Source organism: Puma concolor, chromosome D3 (genome assembly GCF_028749965.1).
Source record: "Puma concolor isolate L17-30 chromosome D3, mPumCon1.1.hap2, whole genome shotgun sequence".
Lineage (NCBI taxonomy): Eukaryota > Metazoa > Chordata > Mammalia > Carnivora > Felidae > Puma > Puma concolor.
Window position 1 is genome coordinate 87,099,505 of NC_141678.1, and position 27,141 is coordinate 87,126,645.

General features: G+C 40.2%; 1 long non-coding RNA gene across 1 annotated transcript in view; it reads right to left on the reverse strand.

The window, feature by feature from the left end:
- Positions 1-456: 456 nt before the first annotated feature.
- The window catches only part of LOC147575684 (uncharacterized), a 43,916-nt gene continuing 17,231 nt past the window's right edge, over positions 457-27,141 (reverse strand). Inside the window, exons 2-4 of the long non-coding RNA XR_015242645.1 lie at positions 12,399-12,571; positions 2,577-2,839; positions 457-2,029 (exon numbers count right to left, since the gene is read on the reverse strand). This is a non-coding gene — a long non-coding RNA (uncharacterized LOC147575684). The remainder of the gene's footprint in view (positions 2,030-2,576; positions 2,840-12,398; positions 12,572-27,141) is intronic.

A 27,141-nucleotide genomic window follows, 5' to 3' on the forward strand; every position in this document is an offset into this window, starting at 1 on the left:
TAAGGAAACTAAAACAGACACAAGGACAAACACTCTATGATTCCACTTACGTGAGCCACCTGGGACAGTCAGATTTACAAAGACAGAAAGTAGAATGGTGGTAGCCAGGGGCGGGGGCAAGAGGACATTACCGTCGAATGGGTCCAGAGTTCCAATTGAGGAAGATGAAAACATTGTGGAGCTGGGTAGTGACGACGCCTGCACGACAATGTAAATGTGCTATGTCACTGTGAGCTGTACATTTAAAAATGGGTAAGATGGTAAGCTTTAAAGGGCGCCTGGATGGCTCAGTTGGTTAAGCATCTAACTTGATTTCCACTCAAGTCATGATCTCACAGTTCGTGGGATTGAGCCCCACGTCAGCTCTGCATAGAGCATGGAGTCTGTTTGGGATTCTCTCTCTTTCTCTCTCTCTCTCTCTCTCTGTCTCTGTCTCTGTCTCTCTCTCTCTCTCTCTCTCTCTGCCCCTTACCTCTTAAAATAACAAACATATTTTTAAAAATGGTCAACTTTAATGTATATTTTACCACCATTTTAAAAATAAAATTTTAAAAAGACAGATAAATTTGAAAAGTGAGAAGAAATGGCTGATGATAGGGTCCTGTAGTGTCTCATCACAGTTTCGTGATTTCGTCCAAAGGTGATCTTCTACAGTTAGCAAATAAAACAAACAGGTGACAACATCACACAGAAATGAGGCATCAGGGACCTATCAGTGCAGGGGACATCCAAGTCATGTCAGGAACCTGGATGGGGAGGTTGGAATCACAGAATGTAAGACTTCAAAGTGAACTTAGAGGGGGCGCCTGGGTGGCTCAGTCAGTTAAGCATCTGACTTCAGCTCAGTTCATGATCTCATGGTTTGTGAGTTTGATCCCCACATTGAGCTCTGTGCTCACAGAGCAGGCTCAGAGCCTGGAGCCTGCTTCGAATTCTGGATCTCCTTCTCTCTTTGTCCATCCCCCAATCACTCTCGGTCTCTCTCTTTCTCTTGCAACAATAAATTAAAAAAAATGTTTTAATTCAAAATGAATTTAGAGACAGTGTTCATGGTTTAGTTTGTTTGCTTGTTTATTTCTTATTTTAACCCAGTAGCTGTGGGCCTACAGACTGTGAGTCAATCCTAATTTGTTTATAATTTTATATATCTATTTTTGTTTTAGTTTTTTGAGAAAGAGAGAGAGAGAGGGCGCAGATGAGCGAGGGGCAGAGAGAGAGAGAGAGAGAATCCCACTAGGGACAGGGTGGGGGAAGAGACAGAGAGAGAAGCAGGGCTCACCCAAAATGTGTCTCATGTTCACCTGAAGAGGGGCTCGAGCTCACCTGATGGGGGTCTCAAACTCACGAACCATGAGATCATGACCTGAGCCAAAGTCAAATGCTTAACAACTGAGCCTCTCAGAGTCCTATATATAGTTTTTAATTTGCACACGTGCACCATTGTAGGGAGACAGTCTGTGACTTTCATCAGATTCACAAAGCAATCTCTCAACCTGCAGAAACTGAAGAAATAGGTCCAGTCCAAGCTCCCCTTTCTTGGATGAGGAAGCTGAGACTTGAAGAAAGATGGCTTCAAGCGCAAGGTCACAGAGTTAGTTACAGTAGAATCTGCTTCTCCTCTTCACAGAGGTATTTTGCGTTTCAGGTGACTTCCCCTTGAGGGTGTTCCCATTTTTAAGAGAGCGCTTCTTGGAACTAGCTGTCCTCAGAACAAAGGGATGGCTTGTAGCGCCCTTGGCTTTGCCGGTCCTGCCTTTACTGATTCCAGTGGGAGTCTTTTACCAAGGGAGGGACAAGGGCGACCAGAATAGAAGCAGAGGAAGGGTACAGTATCTTCTGACAGCCATGGAGGGCGGGGGGCAGGTGCAGGCTGTAACTTTTTGGATGTCCTTGGGTTTAAATGACGCCCCAGAGATGGTGACAGGAAGTAGAACCATTGTACTCATATCACAGAAGGATCTAGCTGCAGGGCGGGGCACAGCAAGGTCCAGTGTCCCCGGGGAGGCTGGAGAGTCATTCGCAGAAGGACCTTCCCAGAACAAAAAGAGAAGGAAGAAATTTGGGCTTAGCACAATGACTACAGAGAGCAAACAGGCAGTCTGATAAAGCATCAAGCCGGCCAAAGAAATCTAAGCCCTCTTCTTGTCGGGAACTAGCTGTGTTTTAGTAATAAGATCCTTCCTCAGAAAAGCAGGTGATTTGTAGACAACTGGTGTTCATGAGCACACATCAGTGGGTTTGGCTGAAAACCTCACAATGCCAGAGAATAGAAGAGTTAAATCAAATAATGAAGGTGCCATAGTGGTTCAGTAAACGGAGGCAAACTGCCCGGAAACCGTGCGCCCTTGTATTAAGTCTCAGAAATGTTGTGCCAGGCGGACACAATGCTCAAAAGAAGTGTTAGTTAAATTAGTAGATTAGAATTATCAGCTAATTAAACTGTGGGGCATAGTCTTCCCAGCATGAAGCAGTAGTCAGGCAGAGCCTATTCCAATTAGCCAGGGGGAAACAGGACTCCTGGGAGGAGGAGGGGAGCACCTCAAAAGGTGCTCCCGGATCCTCAGACTCTGCAGTACCTGCTCAGAAGATCCATTTAGTGATGGGGAGAGACGTGCTTTACGAATGTGGAGGATTCCAGCAACAACTCGTTTTTCTATACATGAAGATAAAGCGGTCTCTTTCAGGGGCACCTGAGTGGCTCAGTCGGTTGAGCTTCTGACTTCAGCTTAGGTCAGGATCTCATGGTTCACGAGTTCGAGCCCCACATCGGGCTCTCTTCTGTCAGCATGGAGCTCACCTTGGATCTTCTGTCCTCCTTTCTCTCTGCCCCTCCCCTGCTCTATCTCTCAAAGATAAATAAACATTAAAAAAATTTTTGTTTAATCTGCCTCTTTCAGACAATGTGGACAGCAAATATAAGAGACACTGGTTTGTTTTTTCTTGTATCCATGAAATGAACTCTCAGAAAGTTTGAGGCATAAGAATTAGAGTGTTCATGGGGCACCTGGGTGGCTCAGTCGGTGTCCAACTTCAGCTCAGGTCACGATCTCACGATTCATGGGTTCCAGCCCTGCATCGGGCTCTGTGCTGACAGCTCACAGCCTGGAGCCTGCTTCAGATTCTGTGTCTCCCTCTCTCTCTGCCCTTCCCCTCTCGAGCTCTGTCTCATGCTCTATCTCAAAAAATAAATAAACGTTAAAAAGAAAAGAATTAGAGTGTTCTGACAATGGCCTGTATGCTGGGCCAGAATTTGAATTATTTACACAATAAAAAATAAAAATTGTTTTCCTGTAATGTCAAATGTACAGTTTTCTGCTATTATAATTTTTAATCATATACTGACTCTTGCACTAAGGATTATCTACAATAATGTATAGCATCAATACATGTGAATGGGGAATTAAAAAGAAATTAAAAATCTATATGGTAAAAAAAGATCTGGTCAGTAGAATAATGAATGTTACATGAGCTGCTTAGCATGAGAAACTCTAAAAAGTCTTATGTGATCAACTGGTGTCAATTTGACATCAACTATAACAGTTTTATTTTTAGCATTGTAAGAATAAACATACAATAAACTCTCAAAGAAGATGTATCGTAAATAATCCAGTCTGGCTATTTTAACCACCCAAATAATTCAAGGTTATTGGATTTTTTAATTACATATTCAGGGGGCACCTGGATGGCTCAGTTGTTTGAGTGTCTGACTCTTGATTTCGGCTCCGGGTCCTGGGATCAAGCCCTGCCCTGGGTTCTGCACTGAGCGTGAAGCTTACTTGAGATTCTCAATCTCTCTCTCTCTCTTTTCCTTCTCCCCTCTCCCTTGCTTGTACTCACTCTCTCTAAAATTTTTTTAATTAAAAAATAAAATTATATATTTAGAGTTTTCACGATAGAAGTAATCATTGTCATTAAAGACATGTTTGAAATTACAAAGAGGTGGAAAAAGAAAAATTACATTTTACTTTAGGACTTCTGTGTACAGGTTTATTTGCTTACTTTGGGTACATAGTAACAGTACAGTTATAATACATATGATTTGGTGTTCTTATCTTGTTCCTTAAATGGAAATCATCTTCCAATGATTATTAGATCTTACTTCCAACAATAGTGTCTGTTATTATACATACCGTACTTCCTAAATTGCATTTTAATAGTTGCACAACATTCCGCTAATTGTTTATTATTTACAATAGCACCAAAAAGTGCTTAGGAATCAACTTCACAAAATAAATGCAACACTTGTACACTGAAAATTACAAAACATGATTGGAAAAATCTTTTTTTAAGGCCTAAATAAATGGAAAGACATCCTGTGTCACAGATTGGAAAACTCAATATCCGTAAGATGACAATACTCCCAAATTGATCTATACATGCAATGCAATCCCTCACAAAATTCCACCTGCCCTTTCCATGAAAATGAACAAGGTTCATCCTAAAGTTCACTGAAGAGAGGCTCACAGACACATAAGTCAGTGGTTTATTAATTTATTCAAAACACACAGTGAGACACTGTGTGGGGGGAGATAGAATAGTGCAATATAGCATAGAGAACAAGCACGGTAAAAGATGACCCTCCCTGAATCTTGGGATTCTCATGTCTCTCTCTCTCTCCCTCCCTTCCTCTCTCCAACCCCTCTCTTCCAGTCACAAGGACCAGAGTTGAGGTTAAGCAGGAAGTGCCTGGGGTGGGTTACAGGCACTGCCTCCATTAGAACCCAGGGGCAAGTACTTAGGGCCTCAGCTGTGAATCGCCAGCGGGCCTGCTGAACAACCATGGTTTTGTCCGTGTTGCTTAACCCAAGCACAATGGGGCCAGGATGGGTCCAAATGAGTAGCCAATTTAGGGACGATTAGCTGTCAACCTAGAAGTGACATGATCTGTACCTCATGACTTGGCCCATCTCATATTTTTCTTCTGTAAACACTTTTGCTCGTTTCATCCTATTTATCATATGTGTAATATGTCTTGAAAGTTGCTAGTGTATTATCCACATTTAACATAGCTTATGAATTCTGCTCATGTTTTTCAAGCGACTTCTTTCCTCATTTTCTATCTTTAGCACATCTCATGAGTTTTACCTATAACGGGTATGCTATTAGCTTATGTATGCTTATGTACACTTAACACATATGAGTTTCATCCATCCCATCTGTGATGGTTAATTTTATGTGTCAACTTAACTGGGTTAAAGGACGCCCTGATAGCTGGGAAAACATTACATCTGGATGTGTCTGCAAGGCTGTGTTTGGAAAACATTAGCATTGGAATCAGTAGATTCAGCAAAACAGATCCACCGTTAACCAATGAGGTGGTGTCGTCCAATTCCTTGAGGGCCAGAATAGAAATTGATTAGCATAGAAAAGGTAGAGGAAGAGTGAATTTACTCACTGTGCTCCGCTGGGATATACCCATCTTTTCCTCCGACATCAACATCTGTGCCTCTGGTTGTCGGGCTTTCAGACTCAGACTGGGACTTACACTCAGACCTTCAAGTTCTGGCTGAATTTTATCAGTGGCTTCCCTGGTCTCCAGTTTACAGATGGCAGTTGGTAAGACTTCTTGGCCTCCAAACCACATGAACCAATTCCTACCTGCTCTGTTTCTGCAGAAAACCCTAACTGATATACTTTCTGTCTCTCTCGTCTTCTGTCAGAATCAAATAGTCATAAATAATATAGCAAACTCCCATTTTTAAAATAATTTTTGTTCATTTATTTATTTTAGAGAGACAGAGAAGCACGAGTGGGGGAGGGGCAGAGAGAGAGGGAGAGAGAGAGAGAGAGAGAGAGAGAGAGAGAGAATCCCAAGGAAGCCCCTTGCTGCCAGCGAAGAGCCCGATGTGGGCCTTGAACTCATGTCCCATGAGATCCTGACTTGAGCCAAACCAAGAGTCGGACACTTAACTGACTGAGCCACCCAGGTACCCCAGCAAACTCACATTATAAGGATAGAGACAAACTACTGGATTTAGTCCATTTTCAGGGTACTTTCATATTATATATTTCATTATATATTACATCTTCATAAAATATTATAAACTTTAGCCATTTGACCTTCCAAGCCAATGTGACCCTTTGTAAAGTACTAGCCCTATTGGTTGACAGTTACAGTCAAGTTGTTTTCATCCTTGGCCTCCTAATACAACTGTATCCATCGAGAGACAGAAATCACAAGAGTTATTTTTACATAGACAATTTAACATAAAGGATCAATCACTAGATATAAAAAATCGTTGACTATGTTTTGAAGATCTGAAAAGCTAAAACAGGGAACACTAAACCACCATGGAGATAACAAAACTTCAGGAAGCAAGTGTCCCGAGGTGGTACTTTGATTCTGGTTCTTCAAAGGTTAGAAAAATTGCAAACTGGATTCACTTCCTGCCCTAGGAATCAGCCGCTGTTGTTGGAGTGAAAAAATATCGCTGGGGGTTTGCTCACAGCTCAGCGGCAGACAAGAAGCCCCCAGGAAGGAAAAGCCCTCATCCCTACCCCTGCAGCCTTCCTCTGGCCGTCCCTATGGGCAGAACCCACAGGGAATCAATTGACAGAGCAGATACGTGGTTTGCAGAGGCCCAACCTCCCAACACATAGCCTGGTAGAGAGGCTGGTGTGGAGTTGAAGGCCAAAGACTTAGTGATGGCACAACAACCCCGTCCAATGTAGTTAGATAATTTGTTATGTGTCGTTATTACTGAAGAATAGCAATTCCTCACTGGCATCAGAGCTACATATGGACTGAAGGCACAGGGGCCAATTTTTATTTCTATGGGTTTTAAACTGGTATTCTATTGCAGGGAAAGTCTAAGAGTCGATCCCAAAAGGAGTAACATATATTTCCTCTTTGAGTGGGGGAAACTATCCTGAATTATCAGTTAATGGTCAATACTTTATCCTCCTGAATGTTTTATTTTTAACCCACGTTTCTTTCAGACTTTCAAAAAGGCTTATTCAGAGTTTTTTGCTAGGATATAATGATAAGATACTTCTGAGTGTTAAACCTCTAGTAAGTGTCCCCATTTTCTACAAATTTATAAAGGGTCACTTTCAATTGCCATATGAATTTTTATCTCTATCCCATTGGGTATAAATATAGCTATAAAACTCTTTCTACTGAAATACTTAATGATTCAAAATAAGCTCCATTCACCTAGAGATATTACGCTAAGTGAATTAGGTCAGAGAAAGACAAATACCATTCGATTTCACTTGTATGTGGAATCTAAAAAACAAAACAAATGAACAAGCAAAACAAGACAGAAACAGATTCATACCTACAGAGAACAAACTGGTGGTTGCCAGAGGGTGGGGGGGAGGGTAATGGGTGAAATAGCTGAAAAGAATTAAGAGGTACAAACTTCCACTTATAAAGAATTCATGGGGATGAAAAGTACAGCATAGAGAATATAGTCAATAATATTATAACTTCGTACGGTAACAGATGGTGTGATATGATTCATAGGAAATATATATTTAGTCAAATGACCAAAATAGGTTTCTCAGATACAGTTGATCTTCATTCACAGTTACTGAAAATGCCCCAGAGCCATAGAGGTGAAATGGGGATCTTATTATTAAGGAAGGTAACTTTTGGATTGTACCCAAGCGTGGAGGTTAGTTGCCAGGAGGACCAACTCTGGGATTAGAGTGTTAGAACCTCTAGTCCCTTCCTCTGACCTCTGATGAGGGGAAAGCGCTGGAGACTGAATCAGCCAATAACCAACAACAATCGTGGTTATGAGATAAAGGCTCCATAAAAAAGCCAAGAGGACTGGGTTTGGAGAGCGTCCGGGTTGGCGACCACGTGGAGATACGGGGAGAGGGGTGTACCTGGAGAGAGCATGGAAACCCCACACCCATTCCTGTGCCTGACCCGTGTATCTCTTCATCTGACTATTGATTCGTGTCTTTAATACACTGGTAAACACAATGTTCCCCTGAGTTCTGTGAGCTGCTCTAGTAAATTACAAGAACCTAAGGAGGAGGTTGTTGGAGCCTTGAATCTGTAGCTGGCTGGTCAGAAGCACAGGTAACGGCCTGGGGTCTGTGGCTGGCATCCAGACAGGGGGGCTGCGGGGTGGGGGGGGAATCTTGTACAACTGAACCCCAAACCTGTGGAATCTTATGCCATCTCCAAGTGGATAGTGTCAGAATTGAGTTGAATCGAGTTGAATTCTTGGACACACTGCTGGTGTCCAAGAATTGCTTGGTGTTGGGGGTGGGGGTGGGTGGGGAACACATGCACAACATTGGACTTGAGTCCAGGAACCCTCTTTCAGGGTGGTAACTAGATTTATTGCAGTGATCACTTTGTAATGTATGTACATGTCAAATCACTAAGTTGTAACCTGAAAGGAATATAATATCGTATGTCAACTACACTTCAAAAAAAAAAAAATTGGAAGAATTTTATTAATTTTTAAAAATTTTAATGTTTATTTTTTAGAGAGAGAGTGTGTGTGTGTGAGTGGGGGGAAGTGCAGAAAGAGAAGGAGACACAGCATCTGAAACAGGCTCCAGACTCTGAGCTGTCAGCAAAGAGCCCGACTCAGGGCTCGAACCCATGGACCACAAGATCATAACCTGAGCCAAAGTTGAACGCTTAACCAACTGAGCCACCCAGGGGCCTTGAAAGAACTTTCTTTAAAAAAAGCAAAAATGAGCTCCATTCAGGGTACAGTATTTTTTTTTAATCTTAATTAATTAATTTATTTTGAGGGAGATAGAGTGCTAGTGGAGGAGGGGCAGAGAGAGAGGGAGAGAGAATCTGAAGCAGGCTCCACCCTGTCAGTACAGAGCCTGATGCGGGGCTTGAACTCACAAACTGTGAAAACATGACCTGAGCTGAAATCAAGAGTTGGACCTGACTCGGGGCGCCTGGGTGGCTCAGTCAGTTGGGCGACCAACTTCGGCTCAGGTCATGATCTCACAGTCCGTGAGTTCGAGCCCCTCATCGGGCTCTGTGCTGACAGCTCGGAGCCTGGAGCCTGTTTCAGATTCTGTGTCTCCCTCTCTCTCTGACCCTCCCCCATTCATGCGCTGTCTCTCTATGTCTCAAAAATAAATAAACGTCAAATAAAAAAAAAAAAATTAAAAAAAAAAAAGAGTTGGACCTGACTGACTGAAGCCACCCAGTTGCCCCTGAAGGCTTATTATGAAACTGGCTATGTGTCGTTATTTCTGAAGAACAAAACTCAGTTTAACTATCAAGGGAATTATGCCAATATCATTAACGCCAGACTTACATTTTCAGTAGTTTTTGAATATCAGTAGAAATTCAAGACTATATTGAAGTTTTAATAATTAATCAGAAATATGCAATGTTAATATATTCTATATGACTTATTATACACTGCACAGACATAGACAAGCATAGATCACACTATGTAAATGAGACCATAGAGTTGGGGAAAAACCCAGGACTCATTGAGGTAACACCTTCCCTGTTTTAATTTTAAGTAGGTTTACATCATCTTATTACTGAATTCAGAGTAAAACTAAACATTAGGATTGGTCACAAAGAACTATTAACTGCACACTCTACTTACTATAAAATGTTTTCAAAGTAATATTACTAATACTGATATTTCCCTTTAATTTTGTATATCTGTTATCTAAAATAATAATTTAAAAACCCCTGCGATCATAGAAGAATACGCAAGAATTGCTCACCATGGCAAAAGGGACTGTGTTCGTGAAGAATGTAGTTTTAATAGTGACAAAAGTAGTTTCATTTATCAAAATATTTTTTGAAAGACACATATCCAGATTTTAACCATTTGGTATTATATATTGTCCCATTCCTTCAAAACATTTTTTTTTTCAAGAAATACAAAAACTAGTTACCGCCCCCGCCCCAATGAAATTTAAATTCAGTAAGTCTGGAATTTTATTTCTGTCTGTTCATTGCATTAATCTTTCTGATGTAATTTTGGAACACAGTGACTGGCCTGAGTTGAGATATAACTATTCACAAATTTTGTCACAATGGTAACATCTGGTTTAGTCCCTGCCATCCCACCTTAATGAGCAAGTGTCTACGATATGTTACCTATTTAAATAACATGTTCAACCACTGTTTACAGAATACGCCCAGGGTTACATAAAAGGTTAAAACATTTTTCCAGCTAAGAAAACTGAAACAAGAATTTCTTGGTCAGGTTGTATCCTGGATCGAGTCCACCAGAACATATTCAACAGATAGTCTACTTGATGATATAACTGAGGCACAAAAAGAGAGAAAAGACTTCTCCCTGGTTTGTATCTATTCATTTTAATTAGTTTTTGGTTATTGTGGTTGCTGTAAACTTTCAGGAACTTGTTATTGCTAATTAAGTTTTAGTTTAAAGACATAAACATATACAGTGATTGTGCCAATAGGTGGGAAGGTTTATTTTAGATATCTTAAAGATTATTACTTCTTTTACGATCAGAAACACCTTGCAATTTTTAGGTAACTGATTAATATGCAGGTTGCTATACCATAGCAGCACTGCGAGTAGATAAAACACATTCAGTTCAGTAGTGAGGCATTAGGATTTTAAGAAGCTTATGGAATGATTATTAAATTCACAGAAAAACTCTCCATTTTGAAAATGCTTTTTTTTTTTTTTTTTTTTAGTAATAATTATGACATAAAGTGGCCAAATGTGACAGGTCCCTGACTTAATCCTTCAATTAATCTCCACAGTTTTATGGGGAGGTTGTTCACACATGAGGAGAATGAGTTAAAAAGCTAATGGAGGGGCACGTGAGCGACTCAGTCGGTTGAGCATCCAACTCTTGATTTCGGCTCAGGTCATGATCCCAGGGTGGTGGGATCGAGCCCTGTGTTGGGCTCCACATTCAGCTTAAGATCCTCTCTCTCTCTCCCTCTGCCCCTCTCCCCGACTTGTTCTCTCTCTCTAAAATAAAAAAGTAAAAATAAATTTTAAAAAGCTAATGACACTTGTCTTGGATCACACAACCAATAAATGACAGTGTCATTCTTCCCATAGAAGCACCTAAGAGCTGGTTTTCCTTAGAACAATTATTTTCCCACAGTTTCAAGGGGCCATTACACAAAGCTAAAACTGAAAAAAACCTTCAAACTCCAGGAGCAAAAGAACCTCTTGGTTCAAAGCCGGATGTTGAGCCAAACCTGAGACACCAAAATAACTCTTGACTTCATATCTGGCATCTTCAGCAGCAGGATCTCCATTCATTTGTACCTGTAACCACCTAACGGTGTGCAATCCAGCCACGTGCTAGAGATCTTTCCATCGATGTTCCCTCTGTGCTGTTCAAATTCCAAAGCTAGGGCCACCCGGGTGGCTCAGTCGGTTAAGCATCCAACTTCAGCGCAGGTCATGATCTCACCGTTCATGAGTTCAAGCCGGGCATTAAGGTCTATACTGATAGCTCAGAGCTCAGAGCCTGGAGCCTGCTTCAGATACTGTGTCTCCCTCTCTCTCTCTCTCTGTTCACTCTCTCTCTCTCTCAAAAATAAGTAAACACTGGGGCGCCTGGGTGGCGCAGTCGGTTAAGCGTCCGACTTCAGCCAGGTCACGATCTCGCGGTCCGTGAGTTCGAGCCCCGCGTCGGGCTCTGGGCTGATGGCTCTGAGCCTGGAGCTTGTTTCCGATTCTGTGTCTCCCTCTCTCTCTGCCCCTCCCCCGTTCATGCTCTGTCTCTCTCTGTCCCCAAAATAAATAAACGTTGAAAAAAAAATTTAAAAAAAAAAAAAAAAAAAAATAAGTAAACATTAAAAAAAATTTTTTTTAATTCTAAAGCTAACATTCCTAGGCCCAATTCCCTCTTCAGCTATCAACCTGATCTCTGCAAAGGTTTCAGTAGGTGCTGGTTACTGTTAGCTCACAAGCTCATTCAGAGAGCCAGAAGGTCTACATGCCAGAGAAGCTTTTGATACATCTCTGGTGTGAACCACCGTACCTGACACATAGTAGGATATGTTGAATGGATAAATAAACAAACGAGTAGGTGAATGAAAGTATGTCACAATGACAAGAGAAAAGTTGTTTTTGGGGGATTTACTACAAGTTTAGCAAGACAACCAAGGCTAGAGAGAGAAGTCTCTTAGGCACTGTTGCTCTCCAACTCTTTTGGTCATTTGCTCATTTTTCCCTGCTGGAACTCTAAGACAAGGGCACCATGCTCAACTGCCTCTCTTTTCCCCAGCACCCTCCCGACAGATGAACCCTCCAACCAACAAGGGAGTTAGTACAAAAATCAGTCTATCTCTTTTAATCAGTGGTGGGCTGGAAAATTCTGAACAACCGTGGGGGAGGGGGCAGGGAGCAAAAAGCACAAGGGGGCTCCAGGCAGACTGCCGTAGACTCCTGAGACAATGGAAGCGCCTAAAATTGTAAAATGAGAAGACCTTTGTAAGCTACCTGATTCAATGCTTTCTCTATTATACAGGGAATACCCGAGATCCAGCAGGAAGCAACTCCTCAGGGTCGCAGAGTTATGGCTGAAACCAGGCCACACACCCCTCATCCTGACGGGTCATTCCAAAACATTGGTCCATGGATACTGCTCATGGGAGTCACCTTTCCACAGCATACTGGAAAAGAAAATGTGTGCTCACTTATTTAGCACTGCTCTCTCTCATAAATAACATAATATTGACATAATCTCATAAAATAACAGAATTAATATCTCATAAATAACGACTCATTGTCTTCACATTGGAGAATGTTCTAATCCCACACCATAAGTAGCATGCTTTTCATTATTCGTCTAGTTAAAGTCAATACCAGGTCTCAGATGAAACGCAATTGCCAAGATGGAAAAGGAATCAAAACATGCCAGTATCTGGTAACACTATCTGTCCTCGATTTTATGTAATCTAAGGATAAGCCCCCACCATGATATTTTTTGGGACTCTGAGGCAGTTTTTATGCCTCTACCAGAGAAAGTAAGGGTCAGAATCTTCCTATCAATAGTAGGGAGGATTGTTCCAAAAGTTCTCTTCCCTGGCAATCATAGTTGAATACCTAAATCATTGACAGATTTAGGAAAGAAAGGTCAAAAGATCTGCATTCAAGATCTAGCTCTGCCATCTCTGGGTCGGGACACTCAACATCTCGGGACCTCCATTTCCATGGTTGGGACACTCAACGTCTCTGGACCTCCATATCCGTCTGTAGAGTGGAAAGGATATGAACACTCTGATTTTTCAGTATTATGGAAATCAAAAGTGGTGACGCATGAGAAAAGATGTGGTAAATACTCTGCTTTGTTATTTACCGATATACCTTCTAGAGAGACAAAGTAATGTGTTTAAAATAGACCAATGTTTAGAGAATAAGTCAAGATTGCTTTGTTGACAATTTGCTTATGAAGTACACAGCTTTCCAATTTTGAGACTTGATCCCAGTGAAAAAAAGCAAAATATGATGTATCTGTCTGAACTGAAGATAACTCTAGGTCAATTCATGCTCTATTAACCAAATAAAGGCGAGTAGTAACTATCCCAGATGTTTCAAAATTTCACAAAGATTGTACAAAAATAAATTTATGGGAACTGCATTGCTTTTATTTTTTTAAAGTTTATTTATTTATTTTGAGAGAGAGAGTGAGAGCAAGAGCACAAGTGGGGCAAGGGCAGAGAGAGGGAAAGCGTATTCCAAGTAGGCTCCATGCTGTAAGTGCAGAACCCAATGTGGGGCTCAAACCCATGGACCGTGAGATGGTGACCTGAGCTGAGATCAAGAGTCGGAGGCTTAACCAACTGAGCCACCCAGGCGCCCCGGAATCGCGTTGCTTTTAACAATGTGGTTAATTTATTACTTTCTCTGCAAGTAGTCTACTTTTAGGTTTAAAAAATAATCAGAGAAAACAGTGAAGAAAAAAATAAGACTTGCAAAGCTCTGAGTGAAACGTGTAGTGACTACTGTACAGGTCCCCCTGCGCTCTTGTCTCTAGTTTCCTCGCTGTCCCTTACGTTAAAGAACCAAATCCCGGTATTACCCAGTCACAGTCACTAAAATTCCATGGCTGTTTTCAGAAAAGCTAACAGCGTTTCAGAAAAGCTATTCATGGTTCATTCAGATTTCTTCACAGAGGGTGATAAGGTAGTGAACAAGTATTGTTTTTAATTGAAAAGTTGTCTCTCAAAAACAGTATTGAGTTCAATGGCTATTGAGTATTTGAAGTAAGATAATGATCTTCACAAAGTTTCAATGACCGCACTTGTTTCATTGAAGTAGATTTTCCACTTGAAGTATTTATCAGTTTGGGAAGGGAATTCTATTGTGCTGTGGTGTTTTATTTTACTGCAGAAAAGACATCGTTCACTTGGAAAGCATTTGCCTTCTTTTCTGAAGCAAGCTAAATTCGGTGACATGTGGTAAAAATAAAATAAGTTCATTATGTGAAGGTGCCACGGATATTTATGGTGTCCAATAATACTTAATCACTGTATTTAATGGCCTGTCCTTATTTTTTCCACTCCGGGACCTACGTGCCAAAGTGCCTAGCTGATAAGTGTCCCATACATATTTTAATGAATATCCATGCGGACTGATCTCTGTTTAAAAAAAAAAAAAAAGATATTTTCTTTTGCCAAATGGAAGAATTGCATAAACCATGGTGGCAAATGCTGTGGGAGACACCTTTCCCCATCTACATCTGCTACCCTTCCTTGGGTTGCATTCAGTTATCAGGAAGACAAGCCAGTCGTGGGTTGGCTGAGCCTCCACTGGTCACTCCACCAGGGGTTGGTCATGTTGGATGCAACTCCAGCCAATGAGGCGAGAGGGCGATCTACAGGGGACTCACTCTAAAGTAGGATACCAGAAGGAATGTGCTCTTCACTGTCCATCCAGCCTCTGGATATTTTGTGTGAGCACATGTTTGCAGCTGCTGCAGCCACCTTGTGACCATGAGGAAAGGCAGGAAATGGCTCAATGCTGTGAGGAAGGCAGAGCAGAAGGAGGAAATCTTTTCCCTCCATGATGTCCTGAGTCTCTGACTTAATGACCCAGGGAACCACCCTTCCTCCAGACTGCTTGCTGGAAGTTTCCCCTTAACTTTTGAGCTGAGTGTTCTGTTACTTTCAGACAACACGATTACAGCTGACACTTGATATAACCAACAATCAATTAGTTAATTGATTGGTTTTTGGAGTTGAATACCAGAATGCTCAGAGTTTAACTTAATAACAAATCATGACCGGGGCACCGGGGTGGCTCAGTCGCTTAAGCTTCTGACTCTTGATTTCGGCTCTGTTCATGATCTTACAGTTCATGGGATTAAGCCTTACATCAGGCTCTGTGCCACAGCACTGAGCCTGCGTGGAATTCTTTCTCTCCCTCTCTCTCTGCCCCTCCCCAGTATGTGCACGTGCACGTGTGCACCCTTGCTGTCTCGGTCTCAAAAATAAAAATAAACAAACTTAAAAAAATAATAATAACTTATCACCTTGTTCTGGTCCTAGCTCTTACAGGACATCAAACTAATATTAAGGGTGGTGATTTTTTTCTCCTCAATCCAGTGTCTACTGACATAAACCAAGAGCCTTCACCAAGAAGATAAGTAGAAGTAGAAATAGATTTTTCCTCCTCCTGTCTGCCAGTCCCCTGCCTCCTCCAAACTCGTCAGTCCCTTATAGGCAACCTGGGTACCTGGAGTGCTCTGACAACACGACTCCTTCTCGAGAAGGGACACGAGATACTGCATATGTCAGTACACTGAGTGGGGGAGGGCCTCCTCCCACTGTCTGCCGACTTCTGTTTTCCATCCTGTTCCTACTGATAAAGCTGATTTCTATACTGGGATCCACGGACTCACACGTAAACTGAAGTCAGCCTGCATTTATGGGAAACCTATCAAGGAAATCTAACACAGACCGATCACAATCCACCCACTCAGCTTTAGCCAACTTACCCTAGAAAACATGACCTGCTGGCCTTATGAGGACATCCTGTCATCCTCAAATATGCCCTGCTTCTGTGCAGAGCCCCATGTGGGGCTCCAACTCACGAACAACTGCAAGACCACGACCTGAGCTGAAACCCAGAGTCGGACGCTTGACTGAGCCACCCAGGTGCCCCTCTGCGTTGCCTCTTCTAATGCTCTATAAAACTCATTCTTGTGACAAATGGCTCCAGAATGACATTCCGCTGCTACTGAGGCACTGTGCTCCCCCAACCCATGCATTATGTTACCTTGGATAAAGGACATCAGAGCCACTGCTAAATTACTGTAGTTTTGTCATTTGCAACTATCTGTCTTTGCCTTGCTTCAGACTCAAATCCTGAGTGGATCTGGCATCTGGGCGACAGGCTGATCCCTTCACTGAGTGTCTGAAACTGTTTGCTTCCTTTATCTGGATTTGATTTCTGCTCAGATCTGATAACCAGACTGACTAGGGTAAGTAAAGGAATTTGAATTAAATTTAAATGGGATGAAAAGCCACTGGCTGGTTGTAAACAAGGAGCCTGACCCAGCATAGCCACTGATTCCCCACCAGGCCAATTTCAATCACTTCTCTGCCTGGGCCCTTTGGGCTTTGGAGTTGGTGACTCCTGGTGTAGAAAGAAGCAGGCAGGGAAGTCAACCCCCAGTCAAATACTCTCTCTAAAGCATGCGAGCAGTAAGTCACAGGGGCAAAAACATGTAATGTCTTTCAACCACAATCCCATTTAAGTCCAGTGGGGATGGAAAGGAAGCATAGGCAGAGGAAACCAAATCACATTCCCATTGCCAATCAAAAGTGAGTGGAAGAAATAGTTGAAAGAAAAGGTAAAACACACCCGCGGGATGATAAAGAGCATGACTTCCTGACATGAGGGAGCAGTTTAATTAATAAGCAAATCCTGGTGAAACTCCCACCAGATTCATCAAGAGTCGGTAAAGTCTCACGAATATATCTCAATTACAGAGAAATATATTCGGGGGATAACTTTATCTTTCTTCTGCTGCTGTATGTTTACGTGTGTCGGGGGTGGGAGTGACCATTGGGAGGATTTAATGTAATAATAAAATGGTAGAGGGGAAGGAGCGGGCTGGCTCCCGGCCTGAAGCAGAGGATGTGGGGTTGGCTCAGGAACCACCTGAATCCTGGGGTCACCTCCCCAAGGGCACAGCACCCATCCTGCTTTTTCTCTCTGGGTTAAAAGAACAATTGGGGAGGGTAGTTAGCAGATTCCATTTGTAAACCAGTTCACGTGGCCATCTTAAATAACTCCGACTTGTTAGGAAGTGAAATTGAATCTAGGGTAAGAATCTCTTTGAAGGGCATGTTCGGTAAATGAACGAAGGTACAATACAATTCCTATTTGAACATCTAGAGCCGGTTTCAACTACTACTCTTTCATTGGAATAAGCAAGAAATTATTTTTTATCCATTGCAGCTTTATTTAATTATGTAAACAACAGAAGCATCAATGCTCAGGGAGTAAAATTTTATTACAAGGGAAGAGTGACCGGCCTTGCATCCTGCATACTTGCCAAAGGTGTGCCTTTGTTAGTAAAAACTAGCTCGGGTGTGGTAGAACCCACAGTGCTTGTGAACTTACAGGCTTACAAAAACAGAAGCATCAGAGTAGGTTTCATTCACAAACAATGGGAAACTCACAAATCAATGCATTACTTACTCTGATCTTCAGATTGTTGCCAGAAACCAACAAAAAATAGCGTTTTTGAGAATTTTGAAGTAGTTCTTTTTAAAAGGGCTTTTTTTTTTCTGCTTAACAATGATACATTTCTTTACATAAATTTGTAGAGCATTACAATGCAAGGCAAAACCTTGGCTGGGCTTGAAGGAATATGGGATTCCAAATAGTACAATTGCTTGGATTTGTGTGAACACTATTAATTAACAGTGAATATCAACAAATGACATTGTTTGCTAACTTGGGCACACAGGAAAACTGGACTGGCTCAGAACTGTAAGAGGGACTGTGCTATTTACCTTTCCCATACCCAGAAACAAAAGATCTACCCGTGATTTAACTGTGGTTACAAATGAAGTACTTGCCTTATTTCTTTGTTTATTCAAAATTATTTTTCTCAAAATAGGATTACAACAGTGCATAAGGCAAAGGTCTATGGCATAATATTCACTCCCTCTCACCCTAGCAAAGTATTTAAGAAAAAAAAAGGCTATCACAGGAATTTCTGACAATGTTTTGGGAAAAAAGTGTGACATTTTTTTGAGTAGCAATGGAATGTTTTTTTAGTGGGTGGAAACTGTAACAACAGACACTCAGAAACATAATACTATATTTTTTTTTATTTAATGGAAAAATACTTTTTGAATGTATTGCAGTTTATAGGAAAAAAAGCAGTCTGTAGAAAAGTGAAATTTATTTGTTAGATTTCAGAATCATAAAATTCAGACAAAAACTTAAGAAACTTTATTTACATGGAAAATCTGTTTAATACTCTAATGTAAAAAATATTTTTGGGGTGCCTGGGTGGCTCAGTTGGTTGAGTGTCTGACTTTAGCTCAGGTCATGATCTCACAGTTTGTGAATTTGAGCCCCGCATCGGGCTCTGTGCTGACAGCTTCGAGACCGGAGCCTGCTTCGGATTCTGTGTCTCCCTCTCTCTCTGCCTCTCCCCTGTTCGTGCTTGCGCGCTCGCTCTCTCTCGCGCTCTCTCTCTCTCTCTCAAATATAAACATTAAAATATATATATATATATACATATATTTTTTTTAAACTAGTCATTGTGTTAAGGTGGTCAGATAATTAGTGTTTTTCTTTTTCTTTGCTTTTACAAATATTTTGATATAGATGGATAGATAGAGAAATACAGATACCAAAAACCCCAATTTATATCCATGGTTTTCCATATATATCCTTTAAGTACAGGACAACCCTTAAAACAGAATCATTTATTCAATTTAAAGCTGTATTGCATAGCTTAGAATTATCAATATCTGTTAGATGTCCAGGGTACTTTATAAAACAAGTACTCAGATGTTTTCATGCCAAAAATGCATTGAATGAAAAGGAAAAAACCGGGGCACCTGGCTGGCTCAGTCAGCAGAGCACGTGACTCTTGATCTTAGGGTTATGAGGTCAAGGCCCACATTGGGCATGGAGCCTACTTTAAAAAAAAGAAAAAAGAAAAAAAAACCCACATGAATTCCTAGTTTACCATTTCGTTTTGCAACACCCACCTTACCATAATGTCACCCAGGAAGACTTATGCAGACTTCTTTTTATCTGGCCATTCAGCCTTTGCTATAATTGGTATCATAGCGAATGTTCCAATATTCTGATGAGAGGGGAATACAGAAACGAGATTGTGGCTAGTGGTTCCAAGTCTAGCTGGCCATAAAAACTGCCTTGAGAGCTGTTTTTGAAAATCATCATAAAGCCAAGAAAAGTATAGAATTGTAAGAATTAAAATTAAGTCCCTGTTTCTTTCCTTTTCACCACAAACCATTTCCTAGAGATAACCACTGTCAACAAGCCAATGTCAATTTTTCCAGATATCATGGGTGCCTATATAAGCACGTAGGAGGTATGTGGAAATAGAATGTATGCACACTCATTTTTGGATAACTCTAATCTTATTATTCACATCATTGTTCTGCAACTCTCTTTTTAACATTTGTTTCCTCCCTTAATCTATGGCAAAGACTAGAGATTTATTCATTGAATACACTGACCCAGAGGGGTTCCGGACCACAGATTTCTCGGATGGCCAAAGCATATCAGGCAGAGTCTTGGTAGGAAACAGAAGGCACAGTCTTCTTTGCACAGGAAAGAGGAGAATAAGTGAAAGTCTTTTGTTGGCTAAATACCCAGCAGTAGAATTGCTGGACAAAACGGTATTTCTATTTTTAATTTTTGGAGGAAACTCCATGTTTTTTTCCAGAGCGGCTGCACCGATTTACATTCCCACCAACCGCACACAAGTTTCCCTTGTCCCCACAGCCTCACCAATACTCGTTAATTTTTGTCTTTTTGATACCAGCTATGAAATACAACATGGTGGGGCGACTGGGTGGCTCAGTCGGTTGAGCATCCGACTTCGGCTCAGGTCATGATCTCAGGGTTTGTGAGTTCGGGCCCCAAGTTGGGCTGTGCTGACGGCTCAGAGCCTGGAGCCTGCTTCGGATTCTGTGTCTCCCTCACTCTTTGCCTCTCCCCCACTTGTGCTCTGTCTCTCTCTCTTTCTCTCTCTCTCTCTCTCAAAAATAAATAAAATGTAAAACAAAAGCAAAACAAAACAAAACTACCACATGGTTGTACAGAATGAAAAGTTGGAAAGATAGAACCGAAGATCTCAACAGCAAGATCAAATATAAAAATCAGTATCGTTTCCTAGTACTACAAATAAAGTTATTCAAGATTATGTATAGATAAGGGTATTTATATTTTATAGATAAAGAAATCTGGGGGGGCACCTGGGTGGCCCAGTCTGTTAAGCAGCCAACTTGGGATAAGGTTGTGATCTTAGAGTTTGTGAGTTTGAGCCCCACGTTGGGATCTGTGCTGACAGCTCAGAGCCTGGAGCCTGCTTCCAATTCTGTGTCTCCCTCTCTCTCTCCGTCCCTCCCCAGCTTGTGCTCTCTCTCTCTCTCTCTCTCTCTCTCAAAAATAAATAAACATTAAAAGAAAAAAAAGAGGGGCGCCTGGGTGGCTCAGTCGGTTAAGCATCTGACTTTGGCTCAGGTCACAATCTCACAGTTCGTGAGTTCAAGCCCTGCATCAGGCTTGCTGCTGTCTGCGCAGAGCCCATTTCCGATCCTCTGTCTCCCTCTCTCTCTGTCCACCCCCTCCCGGCTTGTACTCTCTCTCTAAAATAAATAAGCTGAAATAAATAGATAAATAAATAAATAAGAAATAAGAAATTTGGTAAAACTCAATTAATTTGAATAATCACTCTTATAATTATCAAAAACATATTTAAAAACATACTCATGGTAATAAAGGAAACCTTTGTTTACAACAGAGAATTGTCTAGGTGCATTCATTTTGTATGTAGTTGTGTATATGTATGTATTCAGGGTTGCCAGATTTAGCAAATAAGAATGCAGAGCACACAGTTAAATTTGAATTTTAGATAAACAATGAATATTTTTAGCATAAATGTGTCCGAGATATTGCATGCATACTTACACAGAAAACTATTTCTTGTATTCCTGAAATTCAAATGGAATGGTGCCTCCTATATTTTATCTGGCAACCCTGGAGGTACGGCTGCTGGTAAAACCAGTTAACATCCAAGCAATGCTGACTTTTGACTCTAGTGCATTTATGAAAATCACATCTGAGAACTATAAAATAAAGATCATTTTAATCTTACTGAACATAAGCTTCTACTTAAACAGAGATCACCATTCGTATCATCAGATACCGCTGTACATTGGTCAATTAAAATGCAAATTCAGGCTATTTTGCCTGATGAGCATACTTCAGAGATGAATAAAACTCATGAATAACTGATTAATGGTGAAAAATGATATATGGGTTTTAATGGCACTGTGAGATAAGTTAATCAGTAAAATTGGAAACAGGAAAAGGAACAAATGCCTGTATAATTGTAAGACGCTCTATGGATCATACAACAGCAAGACATCTCCTTAAGGGAGTTCGGTACACAGGACTATTTCGAGGAAGTGGTGGGGCACACATAATCGTATTATATGCTTCCTTCTCTACCTAACTAGCAATTTTGTCCAGCTGGAATCCAGTTAAATAAATTTCAAAGTCTCCCTTGAGGAAAAAGAAAAGCCACAAAAAGGCAGAGGGGGAGTAGTTTCCTTTTTTGCTTTAGAAATTTGGAGAGAGAGTATACAGTAAGTGTATGCGACGATCAATTTCGCAATAACCAATGGGGAGAAGGGGTGGGGGTGGGGAATGGAATAAACCTCTTTATTTTCCCCTGTACAATTCCAACAATGGGACCCTGGAGACAAAGGACTAATGCCATCCATGGCCCAGGGATGGCTTCCAATATAAAATCAAGAAACTGTAAAATACGGACAGCTATCATTTATAACTGAGATGTCAGAGTTTCAGGATGTATCGATGTTAGGGAGCAAGAGGTAAGTCATTTGGTACTTAAAAATTATGGCTATATCTTGACTATAAACAATGTGCGCAAGAATCATCCACCCGCTCGTTGGTGAATTGCACTTGTTTCTGTGGCTTTTTGATGTTGTCTCCTAAGCACCTCCCCCTTCACTCCAACACTCTGGCCCCAGATGTGGCCAGCACCCAGCAGTCCTTAGCTGGGGTCTCTCCTTTTGAACACAGGCACCCTTCCCACACCTTCCTTCGAATTCACCACCAGCACTGTTGAGAACCTAGAGCTGACCTCATACCTCTTTCGTCACTCTTCTCTGTGTGAATTCATTTTGCTCTGGCTGGTAGCTCGATGAGACTCAAGTGAATTATATGAAAGCTTCGTTCTAAGGAAAAATTAGAACGCAACCATTTGTCTTGTAATTTTGCTGTATTTGTTCATCAGTTTTCAAGTTTGGGAGATCGTCTCACCTTTAAAGTCATGGATTTACGTAAATAAAATCTACTTTCTTCTCAACAGAGAGAGGAAACATAAAAGATTAACAATTTGAAGACAAGCCAAAGTATAGAAAAAAGCAAAGCTCTCTGAGACCTTAGGAACTGTAATGAAATCATGGGTGACTGTGGGATGATTACAGTTTATTACATCTAGTTCTAAAACCAAAGGCAGAGTAAGATCAGATTTATACCATATATGCCACATAACGGATATTTTTCCCTAATGGCATTGTCTTTGTTTGCTAGTTCAAAAAGAATCTGTCTTATGAAAAACTTGAAATTGTTGTCACTTAAGATCAACTTATGTGACAGTAGTTTCTCTGACAGAATCTCATTTGAAGGGAAGGCCCTCAGGCATGGGCCTGCCGGACAGAAGACCAGGAGGCACAGAGACTTCTCAATTCTTCTCTGAGAACGAGTATTTTGTATTCTGTATGCACACATTTTGTATCTGTTTTACTTAAGAAATCATTTCTAAAACTATTTACTCATTTTGTTTTCACACCGGTGCTACTGGTATTCCTCAGAAGATCCATCTCACTTTTACACATTTTTCGATCATTGCTGGTTGCATGTAAATAAATCATTTCTTCACTTCATTGCCTTCCCATGCAATTTCCTGAAGTCCATTATTCAATGAAGGAGGCTATATTTTTTTAATACCAGGCACTACAATACTGGCTTGACAGTAATTAGTCTCATGTTTTTTTCTGGTAAACAAAATGGGATGTATGTGACACACCAAAATTTACATGGAACTTCCAAATAGGAGCAGACCACAAAAATTGTATTTAATCTGAAATACTATGCTCAATAACAGCCCCTTTCCAACTCTCTCATTCACTTTCCATGTTATTTGATTAATCTTTTCAACTACTGGTAACATTTTAACATGTAAATTTGAAAGACTAGCATGATGAACAAGCACATGCACACATTATGGCATTTTTCTTCAATTTTAGCATGCAGCTCCATAAAAGGAAATTCTCCTGTACAATCATGATAGCATTATCATCCCTAGGAAAATTAACAATAATTCCTTAATACGCAGTCTGTTTTCAAATTTCCCCAATTTTCTGCAAGTTTTTTTATAGCTAGTTTTATTTTACTTTGTGTTTTCAAGTCAAATGTAATATATGTGCTAATTGAAAATTATGTGCTGGGGCACCTGAGTGGCTCAGTTGGTTAAGTGTCTTGACTTTGGCTCAGGTCATGATCTCACAGTTCGTGAGTTCGAGCCCTGCATCGGGCTCTCTGCTATCAGCACAGGACCTGCTTCAGATCCTCTGTCCTCCTCTCTCTCTTCCCCTACCCTGCTCTCTCTCTCAAAAATAAATAAAACATTAAAAAAAACAAAGAAAATTATGTGCTAAACTTGAACGTGCATATATAAACATAGATTCCATTTCATTTAAGTGGAAAGGCTTGATGAGATTCCATTTACATATTTCTGGCTATTTTATAGGTGATGTGTGTACTTCGTGTTGCATCCCACTAACAAGCACATAATGTTCGATTATTCTAAGGCATTCCACCTACGGCAGAGACATTTCATATAAGGCAGAGATAGCCAGACAATTCCACTGTGGGTACTTTTAAATTTTGTGATTAGGAAATACAGTAAGTCATTTATAACTTAGGAAATGTGCTCCTAAAATTCATAGGCTATGCAAAATCACAAAATAAAAACCACAGGGTTTATGGGGGAAATAGGGTTAGAGGCACAAATCACCAAAACTTCATCGGTCACACACACACACACACACACACACACACACACACACACACACACACGGAGAAACCAAATAAACATGGCTGCAATTCAGTTTTACACATGCTAAATGCTTAAGAAATAGATAAACACTATATAAATATGGCATTTTCTCCCCCCCTTCCCCACAAAGACATGCAGATTGCATGTGGGTGTCAGGAGGGTGAGTCTGGTAAATGAAAACATGCATAAGCAAGTGTTATGCTCAATTTGTGTTATGCTCAAACTGTTCCCTAATGTATCAATCACATTGGAACTCAACTGTGGCTTCAAAACAAGCATTATAGCAAAATGCAATCTGCGGGTTGATGCTTTGACACCACATGAACATCCAGATTCTCATCAATCCTTTTCTTCCTGGTTTTAGCATCCATTGGTCATCCCTGCCTGAGTCAATGATTTCAATGGCAGTTGCCATGCAGCGATTTTCAAATTCCTTCAATCTTTCTGTATTTATAAGCTAACAATCCTAACAATCTACGCAAAGAGCTTTTCTCTTCCAAACAGAGAATGGTCTGTGCTACCTCTTTGCATTACACACAAGTCTAATCTTTCTTTTCCTGTCTATCCTTCCAACGTTTTAGAGCCATGATTTTAGATTTCCTCAGTCTTCCTGTCTCCCAATGAAACATCCCCATTTCTTTAGCTATTTCTCATATCACATGCTTGGGAATTCCTTCCCTCTTCCGGTCACTATCTTTGGAATAAGCTCCAATTTGCACACAGAAAACGTAGTTTCCCAGGTGGGGTCTTACTGAGTGGATTGAGACAACTGCCTTCTTCACTCTGGACGTTATGGTGATAGTCATGCAGCTGAAGGTCAGCATAGCTTTGCTAAGGTCACATCTTACTGTTGACTCATATTCTCACCAAGATTGCTGAGATAAATTTCCTCCAACCACACATGTCTGGCTTTTTTTTAACCTCATATCAAGAACTTATTGTGTTTAATGCCATTTTAGTAAATTCAACCCAATTGTCCAAATTTTCTTTTCAGTTTTGTATACCAGCTATAAATCTAAAGGGCTCCATATTTTTATCCAAGTCATTAACAAATTTGATCAGCAAAGGGCCAAGGACAAAGCTTGTCCTTGATTACGATCATTTGACATTTCTTGATTATAATCATTCATCCAGAGTTCCATCTATCAAACTGTCCTTGCCTCAAGCTAACATTTCTCCAACGAATCTTCAAAGATATCATATGAGGACGTTGTCAAATGCTTTGCTGAAGTCCAAATACTCCGGGTCTATAGTGTGGCCCTTAATTACCCCTTTAGTCACACTGTCTAAGAAAGAAATAAGGTTAGTGTGACATCACTTGTCATTAGTGAAACCATGCCATAGCCTCATGATGTTAGTTTCCTTTCCAAGGAGTTCATAAACTACAGAATATCAAGCAGCTCATTCATCAATGTAACAAAAGAAGATGTTCTTTAAAAAGTAAACATGAAATACATTTAGGGAGAATTATTTTGAAATTCAGATATAATATTAAGTTGTAATGCTTGCTTGTTTAAAATTTTTCAAATTCCTATCATGCTTTCTGACCATGAGTTAATTTTGTAGAGGCATGAAAATATAATGAACGGCCGTAAGTGTGGTTGATTTTAAAAGAAAGCCTTTCATTTATAGTTTTGATGCACTGTAGTAAGTTCAATTTTTATATATTTTTAACAAGTCATTCTTTTCAAGGGTTTGCAATATTCTAAAGGAAAAAAAAATGTTGAAGTTCGTCCTTTTCTCCAAACCTGCTTTTAAAATTCTAACATGATTAGCTTGTAACACTGGCTGTGCAGCCTCATTAAATAACATTCTCACATTAGGGCTTTATGTGATGTTTGATAGGTCTATAAATCTATCTAAACAGAGAGAGGAGGAATCAGTTACCAGGGGATCCAACCAAAGGGATCAATCAGTAATTTTCTGGCAGACAATCCTGAAAATAGATTGGTGTGTATTAAAATTTTAGCATTGCAGCAGTTATATTCTAGAGTGAAAATTCATGCAGTAGAATCGACATCGCATTACTTCATAAAATTAAATACAAGTGAGAAGAAGTCCAGTGTCTATTTTTATATAGGCTTACAACACTAAAGATATGTTTCTAGCAATAAATTTTCCTAGACCTAAAACAACACCATCATTGTCTTTGAATTCAAGTAGGAAAACCAGTCAGTAGTGCAACGCCTAAGGTTTCTCTCTTGAGTTAGTGCTGCTGAAAACCAAGAGAGTGAGATACTACTGGAATGTTTGTTCTGTTTAAGATATTAAGGCAGTTAAAGAGCTAATATGCATGCTTAAGGTATCAGGAATTGAAAGTGAATAATATATAAATAACTTTAATATGGACTAGAATGCTACTCATCTAATACAAGGAAATGAATATGTTTAATATTATCACAATAATATTTCAATGTTAAAAAATAGAAAATATTGAAGTCCACTTATTTCAAATGGGCTAAAAAAAATCCTATTTTAAAAAAGGATAATTTAATTACTTTATTTTCCTGAAAAGATAATTAGTACTTTTCCTTTAATTAATTTGAATTTCACTAGGAATTCTGGATCTAAATATTACTCGATAATTTTCATCTTCTATTGAAATACTGCTTTCCCCCCCCAAAATATCGAATAATTGTCACATTCAGCAAGGAATAGAATTCATAAGGCAAATTATTCCTCCCCTTCTTTCTACATTGAAAACAGAAATTATCATCTGCTTCTTTTTCAGTGATTTTTAAAAATCTTGGTAATTACTATAGGTATTGGTATTGTGTTTATCATGCTAGCCTGTATTTTAGGGAATTATGGACTATATATCACGCAAATGAAATCAATTTCTTAGTGAATTATACAAAAATACATTTT